This window comes from Nelumbo nucifera, chromosome 2, assembly GCF_055504915.1.
Source record: "Nelumbo nucifera cultivar China Antique chromosome 2, China Antique-T2T, whole genome shotgun sequence".
NCBI classification, from domain to species: Eukaryota; Viridiplantae; Streptophyta; class Magnoliopsida; order Proteales; family Nelumbonaceae; genus Nelumbo; species Nelumbo nucifera.
This window is the reverse complement of record NC_142650.1, coordinates 16,258,924-16,265,632: the sequence shown is the minus strand read 5'-3', so window position 1 is coordinate 16,265,632 and position 6,709 is coordinate 16,258,924. Positions and strand designations below refer to the sequence as shown.

The 6,709-nt window shown below is 40.5% G+C and overlaps 1 pseudogene across 1 annotated transcript; it reads right to left on the bottom strand.

Moving 5' to 3' along the window:
• Positions 1–2,262: 2,262 nt before the first annotated feature.
• On the bottom strand, positions 2,263–6,279 carry LOC148801952 (laccase-7-like; annotated as a pseudogene). The gene is made up of 8 exons (XR_016082434.1): positions 6,127–6,279; positions 5,966–6,023; positions 5,461–5,849; positions 4,695–4,858; positions 4,111–4,355; positions 3,863–3,991; positions 2,792–3,725; positions 2,263–2,641 (listed from the first exon to the last, which is right to left on the bottom strand). The product of XR_016082434.1 is annotated as a laccase-7-like (transcript).
• Between the last annotated feature and the right edge of the window lie 430 nt (positions 6,280–6,709).

Here is a 6,709-nt window from a genome sequence, read left to right as displayed (position 1 = left end):
TAAAAATGTGATTTTCAATAAAAATGATATAAAGTTAAAATTTATATTATCTTTATTGATTAAATTTAGTAACTTACTATGTAGATTATCATTATGTGGTTTAAAATTTATACTTTAAATTTAAATTTTGCAAATATTAACTTTTACATTGCAAGCATTCAAATATTAAAATGAAACAAATGATCAAATAACTTAAGTAACTCAATGATCAAGTGAGACCATATCCTTTGTAACCATGAGTGTTTGGGTTCAAATCTTCATGTCCCTAAAAGTATGTTGGGGTTTATTTCAAGACAAGTTTGGTTCAAAGACAGGTTACACCAAGGTTGGTTCTACCAAGACCAACTAAGGTTGGTCCATCAGTTCGGTTCAGGTAAGGTAAATCCCTAGACCCTAAAATCGGCCTGGGTGGGGGCAGTTTCAAGAATTTGAAACCAAACCCTACTCTTTAATAGATTGGATAAGATCGGTTCAAGACCAATTCGAGATTGATTTCATTTAATTCCGGGTAAAAGCTACGCATTTGCTCACCCCTAATAGATTACCATACTTACGTTCCCTAGGGCTGTAAGAGACTGGGTTTTGAATTTTTGATCCAGTTTGATTCGGTCCAATATGAATGTGTTACAAATAATTCAGATCTAGTCGAATCCTAATCCAATAAAAAAAAAGAATCCAACCCCATGTTCGTTTCCATTTGGATTGGATTCAATCACAAAAAAAAAAAAAAAAAGAAAAAGAAAAAAGAAACAGAAACAGAGAAGCGTAGAAAATAAACTGTTGAGAGAGAGAGAAAGAGAGTGGAAAACTCTACCTGTTTCGTAAGTAAGAAATTCAGATTGACGCTGAGAATGTGATGTTAACTTTGAAATCGGGCCGATTTTACATGGGCCCAATTTGATATCCAATCTGATCCCATGATATAATGGTTCACTGTTTCAAACCGATTTGATAAGTTTAAAATGGACATCCCGAATCTAATTTTGTGAGTTTGCTTTCAATTGGACCTAACCCAAACCCAGTCCATTGAAAGCCCAAAATTAGATCAAAAGAAACAAAATTAATACGAATGCTAGGGCAATCACTCTGACTAACCACTGAGCTTTGAAGGGATTAAAGTACAAAGAACAGACAGAATATGAAGCAAAACAAATTGCTTAAATAGAGGATAGTATATATACCAGCTCTATGAAAGTTATCTGTTTTGTTGGTGTGAATTTCAAAATCAATAGTCCCCACACTTTAGGACCGAAAAATATTGAAAAGGTGTTGTTTCTTATCTTATTTCTTATTTCTGAAACCCTCCAGTCTAAATTTTCTGGTTTGAAAATTGCGTTTTCCCCAGTTTCTTTGGTATCATAGATATTCTGATTGGTTTCCATGCATATGGATGTTACCGTTGTAAACAATTCAAACTTCATGTTTTACAAATTTTATTACGTAAAATTTGTTTTCTGATTGCTATAATTATTGTGGAAAGGGGTTTTCATATAAAGGATAAAAGGATCCTCTAGTCTTCACCACACTGAATGAAGGAACCCTATTTTTATTTGTGTCCATAACGCTGTGTTTGGTTTAGGAGAAACAAATGAGAATAAGAAAAATTATGTAAAAGTCCTTAACACTGTCATTGGGATGCCGATCAAATTTACACGTATCTCGGAAAACCAATCAAATTTAATTTCCTGTGACCTGTGACTCTGTGAGTTGGTGCGGCTTCTACCGTTTACCAATTTCGCCAGCATGTTCATATTTTATCCTCCTTACGAACCTATATATGCATATGTATCTTGTACGTGTGCAGTCACTTAATATATATATATATAGGATAAAATATCAAAACTTCCACTGAAGTTTTTGACAATCATAAAATCTTCCTCTATAGTTTCATTTTAATAAATATCTCATTGGATTTTTTAAAAACTCGACCCTTGATAAAAACCTTTCTTCTGTTATTTTTACAGACAGAAATTGTCAAACTGATGTATTGGTTTTTTTCTAAATGTCCGTTCTATCCTTTTGTAAATTATTTTACATATAAAATTACTAAAATAATTCTATTTTAATTTGACAAAAACATTTTTTAACTGTCATCTTTAAACATTTTTGTTGAATTAAAACATTATTATTTCAATAATTTTTTATGTAAAATAATTTATAAAAGAATAGAATGGGTACTAAGAAAAAACTGATACATCAGTCTAACGTTTTCTATCTAAAAAGATAACGGTAAGAATATTTTTATCGAATTTTTCAAAATTTTAGGGGAAGTATTTATTAAAATGAAACTATGAAAAAGGTTTTTATGATTGTTAGACTCTTTGGGGGAAGTTTTTGTACTTAACCCATAATAGTAAACGACCGACCGAGGCGGGCCGGTAATCTTTCATTTTCATTCTCATTTCACTAACCCGGCCCAGGGTCTGGTTAGCCGGCTACGTTATCACTCAAATTTATTTGATTGATTGATTCCCAAAATTGGTCGCGTCTCTTTACATTCCAATGAATCAGTGAATCAAGTTTTTATCGGAAGGTGGAGGAGGAAGCTTGGAAGAAGGAGCGGGTCCATTCACTACCACGAAAGCTCCGGCTAGGCCCCACGGCAAGTGGACATCCAGGTGGCAATGCATGATCCATACACCTGTTGCATTAATTCCATTTTACAAATTAAACAGCGTTCGCCGTTTATAATAGTTAATGACGCATCTACCCTCCTAATAGCTAAGAGCCTAGCGGGCCATTCTCGTTGCAATGCCAAAAGAATTTTGGAAGGGCATGCTAGTAAGTTTACCTGGATTGTTAGCCGTGAACCTGATGACGACCCAGCCTCCGACCGGCACGGCGATGGTGTTACGCTCTTGTGGATTTACCAAATTGAAGTTGTTGGTATCCCTGGTTGCGTCGTAGTTCCCAAATCCTTGTGCCAATACGAAGAAATTGAAACCGTGAAGGTGGATCGGGTGGTTCTCCACCCCAACGATGGCCGTGTTCTGAAACACTACCTCCACCGTTGAATTATATCTTAATTTCTTCACACGTGTGCTCTTCTCCGTCAAGTAGAGCGACGCATTGAAACTGTTGTTGGGGTTGGTGTAATCGAACACCACCGGAGGGTTGTCGGGGAAATCCTCGGTGTAGATACCACTCACCCCCGAAAAGAATGCCTGCAGCAGAGAGTCTTGATGGCAATTGGAAGGACTGGTTGTTCATGCTCGCAGCCAGTTTCAATCCAGAGGGGCCCGCACATGTGGTATTCCTATCGCATGCCGTCAGACCTAATCCAACGGTTATAAACATCCTCTCGTCCACGTCCGGCATTGCCTTCCTCGTAAGGCTTGTAAGGTTGCTGTAGAACTTGTGGGCCGTCGGTGTGTCGTTGAACGCAGGGAGCACCGGCATCTCCGGAGATGCTGACGTGGAGTCCTTGTAGTGAACGATCTCTGTCGTCGTCGTGTTATCGAACGGAACCCCGGCAGCACTCGCATACGCGTGAGCTGCCATGTAGTAATCCCCCAGAGGTCGGTCGGCCGTGAGGAGGACGTCGGTTGTCTGGCCGGGGGAGATCACCACCACATCGGCCTTGTACGGCTCGGTGTAGCTGGCGTCCACGGCGACCACCGTAAAATTGTGACGTGCGATCTTGAAGAAAAGCTGGTTGTTGAGTGCAGCGTTGATTATGCGGAGGAGATAGGTCTTCCCCTGCACCACTGTCAGCTTATAGGTACCTGCGCGCAGATAGTGGAGGAGGAGTAGAGAAAGCACGTTAGACGAAACCCAGAAACAAGAAAACGGAGGTGACTAATAAGACAAACCATTTCGATTTTCGAGAACAAAGCACGGTTATTGCTTTTTAGTTAATTACCATTTCGAGAGCATGGATAGAGATCACCGGGCCTGCCGTTGATGGTATAAGCGTCGGAGTTATTGGGAGCAGCACCGGTAGCTAGGGCCTCGTTCTCGACGTCGACGACGTTAGCGTTCCACCACTCACCTGCAGCGGTCAACCTTGAGAAGGGCATTTAGGTCATTTAATCCGAAAGCGATAGATAGACAGGTGAAAACGGAAACGGGTCGAGTTAAGTCAACAAAAGATGTATATAAGGTATTTACCTAATAGGATAAGGACCTCCCGATAGGGTTTTGGAAAAGGGTAGGTTCGACCGGGTCTGGGGCGGATGATGAGAGCACCATAGACGGTGGCACGAAGCCAGGAGACATGAGCATGCCACCAAAGAGTTCCCTCTTGTCCCGTAATGTTGAATCTGTAAGTGTAGCTATTCCCTGGAAGAATCGGGGACTGTGTTGCGTAAACCGGCCCGTCGGCCCAGCCGCTCAGTAGCTGAAACAACGCATGCCTGCATCCCCATCATCAACGTCGTACGCCATAAGATTAACATAATTAAACAATATTAATTAATCAAGTTTTAAAAACAATATTTCTTTCAGTGAATTTGGTTTGACCGGCTGTACATGCTTCTGGGTTGTTTTGAGTCGGTTTATATATATTAAACGAAAACTCTAATAGAATTTGGTTTGAAAAATTAAGCATCAGGATTTTCCATGTGAACAAACAAATCAATATAGTATCTTTTATAATTTAAGAAAAAAAATGTCAATAAAGCAGTCGTCTGTAGCAATAAATTAATTTCAACAGTTGCTAGGTAGCTGGAGATCGATTAGGGAATTATATTTACCAGTGAATGGTGAGGTTGTAAGGCGATTTGTTGAAGACATGAACAATGAAGGTGTCGTCCTCCCGGACCTTTATGGTCGGACCCGGGAGACTTACGTTTACTGCAGTTATCATCTGGTTCCGGCACAGTTGATTGATGGTCTGGTTCCCCACCTGATTGAAAAACTAGAGCTTCTTTGGGTGCTACCTTCGTATCTTATTCACTAACAATACCCAAATATATACATTCGAGTCTCCTACGTATACAAGGATCGGAGACTCCTGATTCAATTACAACAGAGACTTTCAATCCTAATTGCAATCCTAACACCCCCTCAAGTTGGAGCACGCAGATTGTGAATGCCCAACTTGCGGAGAAAGTACTCAAATTCTTTGCGACCTAATGACTTTGTAAAAATGTCTGATAGCTGAACGGTAGTCGACACATAAGTAGGACGAATGCAACCATTTTGAATCTCATCACGTACAAAATGGCAATCAACTTCAATATGTTTCGTACGCTCATGAAACACTGGGTTTGCTGCAATATGCAAGGCTGTCTGACTATCACAATATAATCACATTGGGTTTGAATGCGTGACTCCAAGAGCCAATAACAATCCCTTCAGCCATTTTAATTCACACGTGGTCGTGGCCATAGAATGATACTCTGCTTCCGCCGAAGAACGAGCCACGGTGTGTTGCTTCTTAGTTTTCTAGGAAATAGGCGATTTTCCAAGTAGAATAAACCATCTAGACAGAGAATGTCGGGACAAAGGACAGCTCGCCCAGTCTGAATCACACCATGCATATAACTGCAAGTCACAATCTGAACGCAAGAGAATTCCTTGACCAGGATTTCCTTTCAAGTAGCGCACCACTCGCAATGCAGCCTCCCAATGTCTTTCTTGCGGTTGCTGCATGAATTGGGACAGAACGTGCACACAATAAGACAACTCAGGACGAGTTGTTGAGAGATAAATAAGCCTGCCCACCAAGCACCTGTATCGCTCAGGATCAGATAAGAGAGGCCCATCGGTCAAGGCCAGATTGTGATTCTGCTCCATAGGAAAAGGAGCAGGTTTTGCACCAAGTAATCCAACTTCAGCGATAATATCTAGAGCATACTTTCGTTGAGACAGAAAAATTCCTATTGAGTTTCGAGCAACTTCAATGCCTAGAAAATATTTCAATGGTCCCAAGTCTTTCATATGGAAGCAGTCACTCAAATATTTCTTGAAGACTTGAATTGCCATATGATCATTACCTCACACGATAATGTCGTCCACATACACGAGGACAAGCACATGTACCCTGTTTCGACGAAAGGTGAATAGGGAGTAATCTGAACCTGATTGTTGAAACCCATATGTCTTCAAGGCTACAGTTAATTTAGCAAACCAATATCTCGGCGCTTGTTTCAAGCCATACAGAGATTTTCGCAACCGACACACCATACCAGGTTTATCTAACTGAAAACCATGAGGCATTCGCATGTAGACTTCCTCATGAAGGTCACCGTGCAAAAATGCATTATGTACGTCCATTTGATGAAGCTCCCAATTTCTAGCTGCTGCAATTGCAAGAAAGGTACGGACAGTAACCATTTTTGCAACTGGGGCAAAAGTTTCATTATAATCAATTCCGTCAACCTGCTTGTTCCCAAAGATCACGAGATGGGCTTTGTATCTTTCCACTGTCCCATCAGCGTTGTACTTGATTCGATATACCCATTTGCCCTATGGCTCGTTTTCCGGATGGCAAAAGCTCTACGGTCCATGTCTGATTATTCTCAAGTGCCTATATTTCTTTCTGCATTACATCTCTCCATTTTTCATCCTTTACGGTCTTAGCAAAAGAAGTAGGTTCAACTCCTGCAGTAATAGCTGCCAAGAAAGCACGATGTCGACAAGAAAATTTGTTACAATTCACATAGTTATCTATGGGATAAGGACTACCTGCAGGATGTGATTGGCTGAGTGAGCTTGCAAAGGGACGTGGAGAGGGACTCAAGTGCTGTGTGGTGTGAAGCACATA